The sequence below is a fragment of the Columba livia genome, chromosome 8 (assembly GCF_036013475.1).
Source record: "Columba livia isolate bColLiv1 breed racing homer chromosome 8, bColLiv1.pat.W.v2, whole genome shotgun sequence".
Lineage (NCBI taxonomy): Eukaryota > Metazoa > Chordata > Aves > Columbiformes > Columbidae > Columba > Columba livia.
The window spans coordinates 2275223-2292781 of record NC_088609.1 but is presented as its reverse complement, the minus strand read 5'-3'; the positions used below and the strand labels follow the sequence as shown (position 1 = coordinate 2292781).

General features: G+C 44.4%; 1 protein-coding gene across 1 annotated transcript in view; it reads right to left on the bottom strand.

Annotated features, from left to right (window-relative positions):
* The window catches only part of TRABD2B (TraB domain containing 2B), a 284203-nt gene that overhangs the window by 48483 nt on the left and 218161 nt on the right, over positions 1–17559 (bottom strand). The window lies entirely within an intron of this gene.

Sequence of the window (17559 nt, the reverse complement as noted above, 5' to 3'; positions counted from 1 at the left end):
TGAAGAGGTTTATTAAAACCCACATAGCCCAGTAACCTGTCTCCAACTGTGTCCCATGATAAGTATTAAAAGTACATAAACGTATACATGAATAACACCAGGAAAGCACAGAACAATGGTCTCCCATTATACCCATTAGCTTCCAGCTCTGCACGGCTGGGTGACCCCCATTTACACCCAGGTCATCACATCTCACTGCCAGCTCTGAATAGAAAAATTCACCACGAATGCGCTCAAGCCTCTGCCCCTGGCTACTTTTTGCCCTGTGACATCTTGTGGCAGGGAGTTCCATCGCATGGCGCGTGTGAAAACGTGCTCCTCAGGTTTGCTGCTGCTTGGGGAGTGTGTGCTTGCCTTAAGCACGGTGTGAGGGCAAGTGTAGAGTCTTGAATATGGGCAGGAAAAACCCCAGGTTCCAGTAAAAATTAGGGAATGACTTGTTAGAGAGCAGTGTAGGGGAAAGGGACCTGAGAGTCCTGGGGACAGCAGGGTGACCATGAGCCAGCACTGGGCCCTTGTGGCCAGGAAGCCAATGGTACCTGGGGTGGGTTAGAAGGGGGTGGTCAGTAGGTCAGAGAGGTTCTCCTGCCCCTCTGCTCTGCCCTGGGGAGACCACACCTGGAATCTTGTGTCCAGTTGTGGCCCCTCAGTTCCAGCAGGACAGGGAACTTCTGGAGAGAGTCCAGCGCAGCCACCAAGATGCTGAAGGGAGTGGAGCATCTCCCGTGTGAGGAAAGGCTGAGGGAGCTGGGGCTCTGGAGCTGGACAAGAGGACGCTGAGGGGACTCATTCATGGGGATCAATATGGAAAGGGTGAGTGTCAGGAGGATGGAGCCAGGCTCTTCTGGTGACAACCAGTGACAGGACAAGGGGCAATGGGTTCAAATTGGAACACAAGAGGTTCCACTTAAATTTGGGAAGAAACTTGTTCCTGGTGAGGGTGGCAGAGCCTGGCCCAGGCTGCCCAGGGAGGTTGTGGAGTCTCCTTCTGTGCAGACATTCCAACCCGCCTGGACACCTTCCTGTGTAACCTCATCTGGGTGTTCCTGCTCCATGGGGGGATTGCACTGGATGAGCTTTCCAGGTCCCTTCCAACCCCTGACATTCTGGGATTCCGTGACTGTGCAGGAGATGTCCGTAACCGCCCGGCTCCACAGCAGAGCCAAACACTTTGCAGAGAAAAACAAGGCAGGCAGGACATGCCTGAGTCTCCCTCCATGCCTGCTACCCTCTAAGGAGCTGGCGTGACCACCAGTAGAGTCACCCCGGGACACTTCACCCATACTGCACAAAGTCGGTATGAATTTGAGAGTAATTCAGTCCCTAGTATTCACTGAGCCGGCATCTCTCTGCTCACCCTGCCAACAAGGGCGCTAATTCACATCAGTTGTGGGAATGATGTAGTCGTATGGCTTTTAGTGCAACTTGCAAGCACTGTTAAGAGCTTTTAGCCAAAAGACATTTCTTTAAATGATTAAACGTACATTTGCAGAGCTCTAGTGCGTTCCAGGGTTCCTCCACTTCCTTTTAAGAAAACTCAAAATTTGATTTTCCCCTGACTAACTTACTTACAACAAAAGCCAAGCGAGCAAAGAGCCGTCCCAAAAATGTGTTACACACCCTCAGAGATTCAAGAAATGAGACATTTGTGAGTGATTAACTAGATTTGATCATATCCTGGTTTTTTATGCAGTGGCCAAGGCAAACAAAGGTCCCCATTCTGTCATTGGCAAAGTGACATTGAGGAACCAAAGTCAAAGGTGTCAAAGATGTTTCTGAGTCTGCGGTACAATGCTCTGCTTTCCCTGAACCGGAGTCTTAAATGCCAACAGATTGCTTAATGTAAACAATTGTCCTGAATCCAGCAAAATCTTTGACATCATGGCAGTACAAAATAACTACATTTTAACCGCTTCAAACCCAGAAAAAATGCAACTGTGCAACAGCCCTGATTTGTAACCCACAAACTCTCAGAACTGTCAGCAACATCAGCTCCCCAGCAAAGCCCATGAGTCCCATCAAGTGATGGGTGAAGACCAAAAGGTGATACCTCCTGGACTTTCCATTCTTGCCCTCTGTGTGGAGACCACGATGCTTGTTGGACTAGAGACCTGCCGTGCGGGATGGCAGAGAAACGTAAGCATGGAGAGATGTGTGTTTCCGCAGGGTAGGTCGCCCTGAGCTGTTCGCTCTCTGCCATACCCCTTCTCTCGAGCTGTCCTCCAGCTATCCAGGGGTTTGAGTTGGATTTGAGCTGGAATTACGAGGAATAGGTGGTTCCTGCCAAGGTTAAACCCACTTGTGCGGGGAATGGATGTCTCCAGGGCGCCTTCTGAGACCAAGGACCAAATTTCAATATCACAAATTTCCCCACCCTCAACTCCAAGCTCGAGGCTTATTCCTTTAATTTTGCCTTTCCTAACACCAAGGGATACCAGTTTCCATTAAAAAAAAAAATCCCACCAAATTCCAAATCCCAGAATAAATGAAAATCTTCAGCACAAACTTCAATGTGAACATTATTATTTCATTTTAAATCCACAATTTAACACATAGTAAAATATTTTCAATGCTCTGGTTCAACCAAGAGAAAATAAAACAAACAAATCAGAGTGAAAAAACAACTTGAAGCTGACCCCCTAATAATTCTCCATTGCACATATATCAACAGAGCCTAAACCTTTAACAACCGCTAGGAAGTGGCATGAGCAGGTCTTTGCAAAGCTTCGCCTTTAGAGTCCACTATAGACTTTGCTGTTTGCATTAACCCACGTACATCTGGGTAAATCTCCATCCATCTCAGCACCAACTTTGCTGTTTGCATTAACCCACGTACATCTGGGTAAATCACCATCCATCTCAGCACCAACTTTGCTGTTCACATTAACCCACGTACATCTGGGTAAATCTCCATCCATCTCACCACCAGCTTGCCCTGTTAATACATCTGGCTGCAGGACTTTCATACCAACCAGCCCTGACTTCTACTAGCCTAAACTTCTCTGCTGTTGTGGCCAACTCGTTACCTTGTTATGCACAGAACAAGTAGCTGGAATCATGCTTTACCTCAGCGATGGAGAAAATGAAGATGTGCATTCTCGAACCAGCAGCCTTCCCACCCAGCACAGACACCATCCCAACAGTGCTCCATGGTATCCCATGGAGAGCAGTTCCTCAGCATCAGAGATACGTGGAACAGGAAGGTTTGAGGAAAAGGCGGCACTCGGGAGGTCCAGTGCAGGTCAGTAGAGTGAAGCATGAAAACACCATTATGTCATTGCTGTACTTCCATGGTTAAAGAACTCCTGGGACAAATGTCTTGGTTGCCTCCTGCTTCTGATTCCATCATAATTACCCTTCCTAGCTTTAAAACCCAGGAAAAGATTTTATACGGGAAATTTCTTACATAAAGTATCTTTCCTGGGTCCCACACAACTGGAGATAAGCATTGACTTGTTAGATACTGACAACAACTTCACACTTTTAGTATGTAATGAAAAACAATTTAACCTGTATATTACAGACAATTAAACTCAGCATGAATTAAATCAGTGAAAAATATCAAATCCCTGCCTCTGGCTGCCCATATGTGCAAACAGAATATGTAATAATTACCAGATTATTTTATAACATAAATTTAGTTTTTATATATGTGTATGTATGTATAAATGAACTCCAGATATATACGTGCACATGTGTGTTTCTGCTAAGAACTTTAAAAAAATCTCTCCGCCTGGCTTAGAAATTTTCTTAAAAATAAATCAAGAAAGTGTAACAATTGAAAAGTTAGTGCATGTAGAGACAGAGAGATCAGCGAGAACAGAGGAATGCTCTTATTTCTCCATCACTATCCCCTCTTGAGTCTAAACCTGAACAAACTATTCCATTATTAAAAACTATTCCTGTGTTAACCAAATTTACCTTGACAGCTGATGAAAACTGGAGCCAAGGGGTCAGAGCACCAACTGCCCTGGGAAATCCATGCAAGTATGGGAAGAGGAGAGAAAGCAGACAAAAGATATCCTAGATAGGGACAGTGTCTGCTAACAGTTTAAACTGACCAAAAAAAAGCCCTTCTTACAAACAAAATGCTGAAACATCAGTCCATTGCATATTTGCGCATAAGAAACTCAAGATGATACCAGTTAAACTGTTCAATGTACTTTAAAGTAAAATACTGGAGCAAAATATTGTTAACTGGTCACAGGATGTTATGTATTTATACCTAAAATTCCCTCTTGGTTACTGACTCCAGCTGATCAGGAAAGGTGTGGACACAACCCTCCTGCCCTCTAAGGATAAGCAGATACTCATGGGATTTGCTTGCGGACAAGACCCAGCGCTAAACCCAGACTAATTCTGGAGTCCGAACACAAATGCAGTGGGCTGGCTTGTGTGCAGAGATGCTCCATTACATTTGATGAGGCCAAGATTGTTTTCCTTTCACTCGTGTCTTGTTTGTTTGAAACAGAGGATCTGGAGGCACTGGAGGAATACATTACACGGCATAGTCGCTAACATTAATCATACATCTTCCATCCCTGTTGGTGTTGGGTTTTTTTCTAATTAAGAACCATGCTTTGGACTACACAAAGCAGATACATGCAATACATTTCCTTATCTCCCCAAGGTTCCATTTTTCACTGGAAGAATAAACCACTTTTTATTTTCACTAAAAGGTGAAAAATACATGATTTCCTTAAAGTATGTGCATGCACACACGCTGCTAAAAATATGCATTTTCTTCCTTTCTTAGTGGAATATCCCGAGGCGGAGAGAAATACACTTCTCAGCCAACTCTAACAGTCACAGCCACGTCTTTTCTAATTGACCACAGAAACCAAATCTCTCCTTTACCATTTCAGACGTTTAGGTGACACTATCAATACCATACCTAAGGACAAGGTTGTGTCCCTCCAAAGTTAAATGAACTTGTTCTGTCGTCTGTTTAGACGACAGAAGGAGAAAAAATGTTTTTAAGCAAATGTTATATACTTTATCTAAGTCTAGAGATCTACTACAAATTACTTTGTCTCTTCATTTTGCAATTCTTTGTTCCGTGGCTTAGAAGGATAAAGGGGTACAAAGGAGCAGGAGATAATTCCCTCACAAAGGACCTCCATCGCCAGAGCCTTTGAAGTTGTGCTAAAAAAGCCTTGCTAGCCCATTAGCTGACACACAGCAGAAACCTGAACTGTTTCCATGCACACTGCAAGCAGAGCTATTTTCTGCACAATTAGTCATAAAAAGGGCCAATGTAAACTGTGTCGGGAGGTCTCAGTTCTTTACATTCTCCACACAGAGAATCAGACGTTATGCATAACATTTTGTTGCCATTTAGACCTCGGGCTGCTTTGCAATCAGGAGGCACAGTCGCTGTTGCTCCTCTCTCGATGCTGATTTTCAAGCCCCTTGGCAGCACCGGAGGGTTTGTGCAAGTCAGGCTTTGTGAGAATTAGCGAAGGCAAAATGCAAATGCTGAAAGCTGCACGTTCACCGTTGGATCAAACACTTACCGGTTCCTTTGCTTGCTGCCTCCGTTTCTCTTATTCTGAAAATGGTCAAACTCAGTATCTTAGAAACTGAATGATGAATGTATCGAGAGGAGGCTGCAGTAATGAGCTACATCAAGCAGTTCAGGCAATGAATTTTATCCGAATTTTCTAATTTCTCTATTATAGCATTAGACTCTAACCCAACAGTCTCTGGATAACAGCATGAATTTACTGGGGGAACAACATGACACCCCCATTACAATTTCCTGCCATGGCAGACGTCCCAGACCCATGATGGGGAACCAGTTTTTTGGATAAACCTTCCAAATTTTTCATTCCATTCCACTCCTCCTCCAGCACCGTAGCTGCTCTTATCCCTGCACCCAGCCATTCTTTGCTAATGAATGTTATCCTTTAAAAACTGGAGGCTCTTTCACCCTTTCTCGTGATTGAGGCTGCTATTGCTGCCAGAGGATTGCTCCTCTTTCTTCCTGAAATCTCACCCTGGTGGTAGAAATTGCCTTGAATCAGGATCTTGAGTGCACCCTGATGAGGAGCAAATGTTGGATTTGTGTACAGAGTTTGCTTTTGCAAGTTAGATCTAGATGTATCTACAAGTTTCCTCCAGTCTGAGTATCCTTTGAATGTGAAGTGTCTTATCAGAGTATAAAGAATGACACCAGGTAACAGGTTAGGTGTGTGATATGCAGCATCTCGCAATGAGTATGATTGTTAGGACTGCCCAGAATTTTGACTTTAGGTTTTACTGATAACATGAACAAATTTGATGCTTATGGGGATCCATCAGGGGAATTTTCTGTGAATGGCTGGAAGGACCCCAGTGTCCCCACACCTCTCCCATTTAGCATAAAACAACATGAGCCATACTCCATACCAGAGAATAAGACATGCAAGTGTATGTATCAGGAGCATCCCAAATGCATCCCTACCCACACCTCAGATAGACCAGATACAACAAAAGCTTCCTGAGCCTAGTTCAAACCAAGAGCTGCAGGTGGGCTTCCCAAAGAGAAGGTCCAGCACAGAACAAATGGTGCCCTTGGGCAACTCTTGGGTAGTAGCAGCACCGAAATGCTATGGGCAACAGATGCGATGAGAAACAAGCTCATGGGTGTGTGAACGGGCACCCACAGAAACTCAGCAGCCTCAGAGACCACCCCTGCTAGGTCTGTAGATGCTACGCCAAGGGTCATTGCCATAGAGCAGAGCATCCAGTGCGCAGCCAAAGCCAGGAGCTCCGCACCCCACCTTTCAGAAAAGTCTGTCACCCCAGGATTCTGGCTTTTGCTCTGCTGTAGGACACTGTTTTGCACTTCAAAATTCCAACTTTATGCCAAATGCTGGGAAGAAGAGTTGGGAATGGACGCAGGGAACAAACTTTCCTCCTCCCCTGTTTGGCAGGAGTATCTGAGCACAAAGCGTGGCTTAAAAAATACTTTGTACAAGCCACGTGCAACGGTCTTCTAAAGCAGGCTTTCATCATTGCCTCCTTACATCATACCACCCTTCGCCAAGGCAGATGGAGAAATCATTTTCCCTCTCTTGTTTGATGTTGTTATTCTCTGCGGTTGTGAGGAACTGACTCACAGCCACTTTCAGATGGTCATGGGAAGCAACACAATAAAACATAAAAGGCCAAAATGTGCAGCACTTTGAATGTCCAGCAATCCCCCTATGGCTCTCCTTCATTCTTTCCTTGCACGTAATCACCTCTCACCCGTGAGCACTCGCAGAATATGCTCTGGAGAAAGGCCACACTGTAGCCAGAGGGAAACTAGAACAACGAGGGGCCAAAAGTTGAGGGGGTTATTCTAGACTGATGTCAGGGTAATGGAGCACAGACTTGTGTTTCCCTGGGGTGTGTTTGAGATCTGCAGTGCAATATGATACTTGGAGCATCTCAGTCTGAAAGACAGACATACTTCCACAGCCTATTTTCTTACTGTCCCTCAATATAACAAACTGCCCTCATGTCTCTTCCCTCCTGAGCATCCCTCCTGGTGAGGGCATGGAGCTATTCCGGAGGCACCCAAACATCACACGCTGGAAATCCTTCTCTGAAGTGGCTTGGGGTGCAATGCAGAGTCCTCAACAGGGTCAGCACGAGATAGACCTGAGGTTATCAGTTTGGGACTGGTGCCATGCTGGCACAGCTCTCTGCTTTCGGATCCAATGCAGTGCCATCATGCAGGCTCAGTCACTCGGTTCCATACCATCTTTGAAGTCTTTGCACACTTTCCCTAGCAGGCTTGCCCTAAATATATAAAGAAAACAATAATTTATGTATTTTACAAAAAGCTTGATTTTCTTCAAGTCTAAACCAGCCGTTTCACTTAGGTCAAGGAGAACACCACAAGCAAGAACTGAAGTGAGGTCACCTCCCAAGCATCTCCTCTGGCCTCTATGTCAGACGGCAGCAACAACTGAGCTGTGCCAGACCAACACAACAACAGGGTTCACAGCTGCTTCAGACACTTCAAAGCGAAGTGACCGGTCTAAGCTGATCCATCTCACTGGAGGGGACAGGAACCTCCACAAAGCAATTCATTCCAGCATTTCAAATACCAGGTTTTGGAAGATATAAGCCGTCAGTGCAATTCTCTCTCCCTCAACCATGTGAGTTTAAATAGCCCCTTTAGCCTCAGTATCTACCAGACATGGCATGACGACCCACCGAGCTACCTGACTACTGTCCAGAAGCTCCTGAACACTGCACAGAATCCATCCGTCCTTCTTCTGACCTGTCCCCCACCTTTCTGGCTGTGCCACTGTTTTCAAGTAGGGGGAAGCTGTGCTGGACAATGTGCTCTGGATGGTTATGGGGCCTTTTGGGTATTTCTTATTGTAGTATTACTTGCATGGTATTAGAGGAGTTTTCCACAGAGAGAAGGTCCAAGAGAGGATGACCCTTTCAGCTCATGTTCTTAAAGAAATAACTCACTGGATACCAAGGATCCAAGTTCAAAGGGCACAGGGAGGTGGATGAGCACCTCACAATATCCTACAATCTCAGCCTGGTATGTTTGAGATACATGAATTCAATCCCTTCCTGACTATGCTAAGGCAAATATCCTTGGGGGGAGGAAATGTGAAAGCCTACAGATTTGAAGCGTGTGGTGGTTTTTTGTTTCCTGTTCTTTTTTTTTTTCTTTCCTAAAATGTATTAGTTGGTATAAGCCAGAACAACTCATCAGGACAAGAAATCTATAAGAGAAAAATTATGTGGGTAGGACTAATGTAAAGGTTTGCCTGTTATTTTGTCCCCAGGTTTTACTCTGAGTCAAGACAGAGCTTGCACAGTCCGAGATATCACATAGAGGATGGCTATCGGCATTCTCCCCTAAAGCAGAATGCCGTGATTACGTGGGATTTTTTTCTTATTTATTTTTAAGATCCATTCTCCTCACTGGACCATGTTGTGAACATGCTTTCCATACAAAGATGGGACGTAAGGTGTGAGTGGAGGGGTGTACCAGCCATGGAGCTGTGGGACAGGGAACATGTCCGTGTCTGTCTCCAACGGACAGGGCCAACGTACAAAAACTTGGGAACCCCATCCACCCCCAGCACTGCAACAGGAGACAAGGAGATGAGCCTGAGAAAAGAATTAGAGAAAACCTGCACCCCTGAGAGTCTTCTCAGGGTGCTGAGACACCTGAGACTGGCCCAGCCAGCCAGGACCATCAGATCACCTAAGTGCAGGTGGTCTGGTATGAAATGCACTTTGTGTCCAACCTTGTTTGCCAACTGTCATCAAACCTCAAGCAGTGAGGAACTCAGTAAGGAAATGCAGTCTCTTTTTTGCCCAAGCTGCCTCATTACTGTGCTTGCAGCCTTCATGAAGTAGACAACACACTCCCATGTGAACCAAAGTTATCAGCAAAGTGTTTCACATCCCATCGCAAACCCTCTGAGCCATCCCAAATGAGTCTGGAATGCACACGGACCTGCTTGCCAAAGCCAGGCAAGGGTTGGGGTAAGGGGGAGAAAACTTGTTTCCATACCTCCCTGCTCCATGCTTGTACTTCACAATGGTAATGTGTTATTAAAAACACCTACAATGACTTGATGGAGTCTGAGCTCAAGGCAGCTTCAAGCCTGGGAAAGCTCCTTGGTCAACAAAACAGCTTTTTGCATGCAGAGTACCTCATTGAACTTGTGGAGACATTTCTGAGGCATGACCCAGCAAGGACCAGGTCTTGTGGGACCTCAGCCTTAGGATACAGCCACTACTATGAAAAGAAGCACCTTTGCCTGCCTTAGGCAACGGCTTCTGGCAGGTAACAAGGATGTTTTAACAGTGGCTTTTCATAGGAAATAAATAGCGGCAAGAACCCTGGTATATCATTGCAGGTTCTGGGAATCAGAATCTCAGAGGCAGACTAGCGAGTTTGTCTAATCTCTCTTTGGCCTCATGTACATACTGCATATATTGTGCATATACTTCCACAATATGCTGTGGCTGCAATGTAATTACGCACCGTATGAAACGGCACTTTTTCCATGTTTGTTTTGAACCTGCCCACTGATCATCTCATTAGGCTCCCCCAAGCTCCTCCAGTTTTCACAGGCATGTCTCTAAACTGAACTAAAAAAACCACATTGTAATCTTGCTCTAGTGTAAGATTAAACCATACCAGGAAAGTTAGTGGTGGTAACATCTGTCAAATCCATGAAATTGCTTCAAAAGCCTACAAGACAGGCTGTCATTTTGTGTGAAAACGGGTTTGAAAACCACAAATCAAAGCTCCCGGTTGACAGGACATGGATCCTTGGTTGTTCATTCTTGTTTTGACATCACAGTCAACTGTTCTACAGACAACACTGGTTTCCTCCTCTTTTCCAGGAGCCCCTTTCTGTTGTTTATTTGGATTGTGGATGTCTCAGAAGTGAAAAACGTGGTGATGCCAAAGCAAGAAACACATGGATTCCTCAGCAAACTGAAGTCTATGGACACAGGACAAAGTGTGCTGGAGCAGAGAGTACTGATGCTCTCTAGCCTGCTTGTCCAGAAGCACCCTGCTGGCACAGGAGAAAGGAATCCATTTGAACAGACTTTTATAAAAGGAAACTCTTCAAGAAAACCAAAACCCAGCCTCCGCAGTCAGTATATATTTTAAATATAAAAGCTTTGCATCGTTAAGACCATAACGGTTCATGCTTTTCCCCATTAAAAAAAAAACAGCTGGCCACTGGGTGTCACTGTTGCTGCAGGAAAACACACCAGAAAGTTCACAAATCGGGCTGTGAATAAGGTGAGGTGAAGTCACCCAAACCTGGAAATGGCTTTTTTTCTCTTTTTTTCCAGTTCAGCAGCACAGCACTGGTGGCACTCGGAGGCTGCCCGTCAGTGCAAACAACGGGAGGCAAGGTACACTCAGCGGTGCTGAGGGCTCCATGAAGCTCCCAGACCCTTATCCAGATGTGTGTCCCCCTTCTTGCCAGCCCCCCTTTGGTTCTGCCGAGATGTGACCCTGCTGAGACCCCGGGTCTGCACAACACACCCAACCCGCTCTCCAGCTTGGACCAGACCCGTTCTTTCCTGCCATACAGCAGAGCACCTTTCCACGCTTGTCCTTGATCATGGATTAAAAGCAATGACATGTAGCTTTTTGCGCTGTGGTTTTATCTGGCGCAGCTGAAAGGGCAGTTTATCATAGTTGCATGACATTCAAGGTTTGAGCTAACACCTCCTGCGTTCTGTAGATCATTTGACTGTTAATTAAGCCAGGCATCTCCAAATCCACACAACCACACAGAGGAAACCTGCCTTAAAAGACTTTCCTGAGACTTTTAATTCATCTAAGGACGCCTTTGCACCGCCATGGTGAGTCTCGGCAGTGCAGGAGATGGACTGTTTCAAGGAGTGCTTTGAGGCTGTGCGCTGATGTCTTTCTCTCTGTAAAAGCAGGAGGAATAAGCCCCAGGAGTCCACAAAACCCTTTCAGGCCGTGGTCACCAGATGCAGATGGTGCTGCTGTGGCACTTCAGGAGGTGGAAACAGGTACTTGCTTCCCATCTTACACCCCAATCTCAAGGCTTTCTGCTTGATTCGTGTCTGCTCTAACACCGGGAAGCAAACCCACTAAACAAGGCAGATCAAAACAACAAACCATTGCCCAGGAGGAGGGAAGGCAGGAACACACCACAGACATTTGTTGAGATGCTTAATATGGTGTTGCAAGACCCTCAGATACACGTGGTGTGGGAAGAGATCTAGAGTACCTGATGGCCGTTATTTCTTTATTATTTTTTCTTCCTTTAATAGCAAAATAGAATAAATAAATGCTTTGGGCAGGATAGAGTGTCCTTTGGCTAAAGGTCCTGTGGAGGTTTCTAGCCAGCAATGGCAAAGACTCTACTAGGAGGATCAGTAAATGTTATTTGTCAAAGAAAACATCTGTTTAGTGGGAAAACAGAAAAAAAACCCTGCGGAATTTAGAGATTCTCAGCTGCACAGGTGTTGTATGGATACAAACAGTGGTCACTCCCAAGCTCATAGGCCACCTCTCCTGGACACCGTCTGTCACAACCCAGCACCCACGAGCTCCATCCTGCAAACGCTTCCATTCGTAAACTACTTTGTGCATGCAAACAGTCGTATTGAGCCTCCGCACCCTTGTGCGCTAAGCAAACCTTGCTCACACATGTTACATTTAACTGACCAAAAGCCATGGAAAGCTGTATTCCTGAAGTACTAATTCATACGTGCTATGCATGTGGAGTACTTTTTATTATAAATTTATTCCCAATTAGACCATCAAATGTGTATCTGCATGCCACTCATTACTATTTATCTTTGTGAATTCCACCCACACAGATCTATTCTCAGCCACATGGCCAAACATCCTGACTAATTTCAATTTAGTTCTTTTCCTGCATAAATGTATAAACACACAGATTTTCTATATAAATCCACGTCTTGAGCAAGCAGAAATATTTGATTTGAATCACCACTGCATTACTCTGTTTTTACACTGGAATAAACACTGGTGGTTTTCACTATCTCCTGCTGCCCAGCTGTGAACTCTGGGGAAAAGAGCAACAGTGGAGATAAGCACAAAATATCTGAATATCTCTCAGAATATTGGCCCAGAGGGTCAATAGATTCAGTCATTAGACTTCTAGTGAAATCAAAAAGAGGGAGATTCACTGATGCTGTTTGTTTTCCGTGACACAACCGGCCACCGCGACACACGGTCACTTCCAAAAGTTGAGTAAGTTGTTGTGGAAGTTTAGAAACCTCAAAATACACACAATGGATTTTGAAGAACGTTGTGGTTACGTGGCTTCGAGCATGCTTGAGGAATATGTTAAAACCCAAGCAAACAATCTACGCCTTTGCCCCCGTTCTGTTAACACAGGAGCGTGCGCACATCACCGAGCTTGCACTGCAATTTGTAGCTCTGTTATTCAAGAGCATTCGTTAAAGAATAACAGCCCCTGTTTGAGCATCACGAGGCAAAATTGTTCGCACATGTGGACCGACACAGACACACCAAGGCTGCGCCCTTATGGTTTCTGAGTGACAAGCTTAATAAGATTATGCTTGATCTTTCTCTTAATAAAGCTGGATGACATTCAAGCAAAGCCTGAGTTTTATTTTAATGGTACGTTAAGGGAACCCAGAGTTTGGCACAGCTGGAGGCCTGAACCATCGAACTAAACTTGGCACTGCCAGCGCTCCCTTACAATCTCAGACCTCACATAATGTATATTTATAACTATATATACACACATGCACATATATTAAATACCTATCATTAGCTGGTCAAGGTCAATGCTCTGGGTAACAGAGCTGGATGTAATACCAAGAACGACGACAGTTTTGTTTTCTGGTGTTACGAATCGCACAAGTTAAGCAACCCGCAGTTTAGAGTCTGCAACGTGACGGACTGCTTTAAACCCCACGTACCGAAAGGACGGAGAACAACTCCAAGAAACAGCAAAAGAGAGAAGTGTCATCACCTCACTGTTCAAACCTGAGCACAGCAGAACACAGAGACTCCTGCTTCGCTGTAAGAACACCAGCAGCCCCAGCCGACTCCGGGGGAAGCAGTAATTTGCTTGAGATAAGTCAGGACTCATGTGTTTTGAAGCATTATGGGTTAGAAGCTAAATAGTGTTAGCTGAGTCGCACTGATTTAAACCGTCATTGCAACTGGCCCAGAGATTACAAGAGACAGAATACAAGTGAATCGCTTAGAGGAACGGAGAAGATAGAATAGTGAATTTTTATTTTGAAAAAAGAGAACAATAACCTCCCCCCAATTAAGACTTTACTTTTAGCCGGTCTTAGACTTAAACAGGGAGTTCATGATGGAGCTGGAAACTGTATGAACATGAGGAGGGGATGGTTTAGACTGTGTAATTTATCTGCCAAAAAATTCATTTTTGGGTTAACTGAAACAGCTCCCAAATTACATCTGCTGAGGAACACTGGTGAGGAATTTAAGAGTACTGAAATAGCGTCTTTTGCTGTTTCCAAAATAAAAAAAGAAATTATGGTTTTATTTCAAAGCATTCAGAAATAATTTACTGAAATGCAATATATGTACATTTCATTTCAAAAAGAACAGGAACATGGACATTAAATTAAACAATTAAACACTTTGCACAGCCTGAACTTTCTCCCAGGCTTTTGTTTTGGTGAGAAAACGAAAACATTTTTGTCCGGCATTGACCCAGTGTAACTTTTCCTTCCACCATCTGATTCACCCGGCAAAACAAGACGCAAATCATTCCCACCACTGTAGACCGAGCCCAGGCCTCCGTTAACGCAGATGGAGCCCCGATCCTCAGCCTCCTTTCCTCAAGACCTCCCAGCAGCACCATAAAGCTCAAGCACAACGGTGGGACCTTTCCTGGCTGTTAAGACCATGCCCATGGATGAACGGTTCATGCTAAGGCACAAGAAGTAGGCCTGGATGGGTGCCAAAAGTCTCATGGCAAAGTCCCACCTTCTTCTTTTCAAGTCATTGACGAGACTCTCATTGAATTCAAGAGCTGATCAGAGCTTTATGCTACAGAAAAACACACGAGAGAACCATGCGTCCGTCTAACTTCGGCTCAAAGCACTTAAATTCACTTCTGGGGCTATGTACCTGTCCAGCCCAGCTCTTTATTCTTTGTTACAACACTTAATAGTTTCTCTTTGCATCCAATCTGATCAGAAACCTGCGAAATCAACAGAAAAATGCCTAGGAGGCACCTCCTGGGCAATCTCTGCTCTCCACGTGCATCTGATTTAAGGATGACAGAGCTCCAGAGCACTGAGCACATGGATTCAGAGGTGAGCAGAACGTGAACGGGAGCAAAGATCCTCTTGCCTAAATGGAGGCCCATGTTACTAAGTAAAAGCAATAAGACAATTCTATGATTCTTGCAGGAATTCAGCCAATAATTATCTTCTTCAACAATTATCTGCTCCCTTCACTGGATAAAACTGAGATCATCCTTGACTGAAGAAATTCACTGCTGGCCCTATTGGCATTTTTGTGTCCAAACTTCGCAGTATTTTTCATCCCCTCGAACTCCACCTATAAGGCTCTCACACTATACTTTGGCTGACTATTCCGGGCTGTTATATATTATAAGCCCTTTGGCACTGGCCTGTCCAAGATCTCTCCCAGCCTCCATACTTTTTATCACAGCCAAGTTTCTGCAGGAAACAAAACACTTTTCATTGAGGCTAATTAGCTCAAGAACGTCAAAAGAGGAAAAAAACAAAACAAAAAGCTTTGGGTCAGTGACAAGAGCAACAGAGAGGCCAAGAATACAAAAGTGACTTGTTCTAAAAATGTTTTTTACTATGTTAGAGCCAATTCCCAAAGGAGTGAAACGAGAAGAACATTCCTAGAGATTTGAGCTCTGTTGTGGATTCCCGAGGTGCACTAAGAAGTCTCACTTTCCCCTCTGTCTCATTCCTTTTGGAGGTACATCACTGGGCTCCAGAAAGAGGATGCCAAGAGATGTGTGCAGTGGTCACAGGTACTCAGTCACAGTGAACCAAGGGTTGAGGAATCCTACAGTCACGGTCCAAATTTTCTTATTGAAAAAAGAACAAGAATCAAGACTCTATTTTGAAGTATTTTCTTTGTGGTTGAGATATGGAGACTGCTTCTCTCAAGAAACACTTGCTTGGGTTTCTTTGCAAAGTAACCGGTCTGTGCCCCCTTTAAAAGAAGCACAATCCACTTTGCTCACAGGATGATATGTTTATCCCATTATGTGACCGTATATTGATAAAATTACTGGCAACTGAACTTTGGAATGGACTTCAGAGCACCGTGACCGCTGTCTTTCCCACCATCACCACAATGCTCATCATCCACCCCACGTCCAGCACAAGAAATCTCAGCAGATACCTCTTTTCCCCCAATGCTTGTAGACATCAGACCCACAGACCTGTCAGTAATAGAAACAAAGCTCACTTTTCAAATTGTTCGAAGTATTAATTCAAAGGATTAGTAAATATCAGTCTTAGACAGCCCAAGGCTGCTATCAGGGAAAAAACACCACTGATTTCCAGTTGAGTTTTACTTAATGATGGACTTTGCACTTCCTCATCTCTTTGGAAAATAAAAGCCACATGGCATCATAATATACTGAGCAAGGGATAGTCAGGCTCCCAGCAAATGACTCATAATGACATCTTTTGGGTTAGTTTTTATGATGCTCTTTGTCGGACAACACCGCGAGTTGATCTTGAGTATTTTACCATGAGAACAAAATATTTTCCCTGACATCTCACTCTGTGTTCATAAGTTCATTTTTTCTGATGATTAATTCCAAGTTCATGCAGAGTGTGTTCAAGATTACACAGATTCATATTCAGTTGACCATATCTGAGAGGATTATTTTAGTGTGCCCCAGTTTATGGCCCATGAAACATGATCCCTCTTGTCTCTCTGTTTCTCTCACTCTGCCGGCAATATTATTCTAACAGCCAGTCCTGGGAACTCATATTATCAGCGTAACAGTGGAAAACAGCTATTTTTCTCTATGAAAACCAGGTTTCATTCAGTGTCTCACATTTGCTCTGCTCTCAGCTCCAACAGCCAAACAGAACCCATCAAAATGCTTTGAGGGCAACACCCTTTAGACTAATTTGACATTTCAGGTTTGCAACAGACTTGATCCTTTTTTGGTGCATCTAGCACATATTACTGCTGTATTTAGTGATGCTAACCTGAACACCACAAAGCAGAGCGGAAACAGCCCGATGCCAACTGAAGCCATTGCTTGTGTCCCTCTGAAGAGCTGTGACCCGCATCATGGGACCCACACTGGAAGATGTTTCCATCTCTGTCCAAGAGAATGGTACCAGTGTTGATCCCGGCATACAACAGGCAGATGTGTCATTTAATAGATGTGACAACATCTGACCATCCTTCCTACCATGGTATCATTATCTTGAGTCAACTGCCAGCTGGTCTGGATGGTGCTGGATGCACGAAAAGCAGAAGAGCTTTCAACTGACAACACCCTGTAAATTATACATAGCAATGTAATTTCATGCACAGCCCCCAAAGATCTCAAAGCAGTCTGAGGACAGAAATTAGAGTCAAATGCTGTGACCCTTATTTAATAAGCATGAGCTAATTAGAAAGCTGTCCCACTGAAATAAACAGAGTTGCTTGCAGAAGTCTGTTTAATGCGCAGCCATGCAATTTAAAAAAAACTTTATATATATATATATACACACACACACACACACTGTGGTTATTTTTCAAAGCCACAGCCCAGCTGTATCTCCTGGTGCTGTACTAAAGTAACCGAGACATGGAGCACTCCTTTTCCAGAAAACCTCATCGCTGGTCAGTAACACAGTCACTTTGCAACCAACAAATAACCGTTTTCGCAGATTTGCAGGTGTCTTACAACATACTCGTGTTTTGTTAAGTAGCCTAAATCCACACAGCTCAATTGCTGAACCAGAGCTTCTGCTGTATACAACAGCCTGAACCAACAGGCAATGCAACTTGCTCATGAGGAAGAAGAGCATTTGTACTATAACCTTCAAAGTAAAATCCCTATAGAA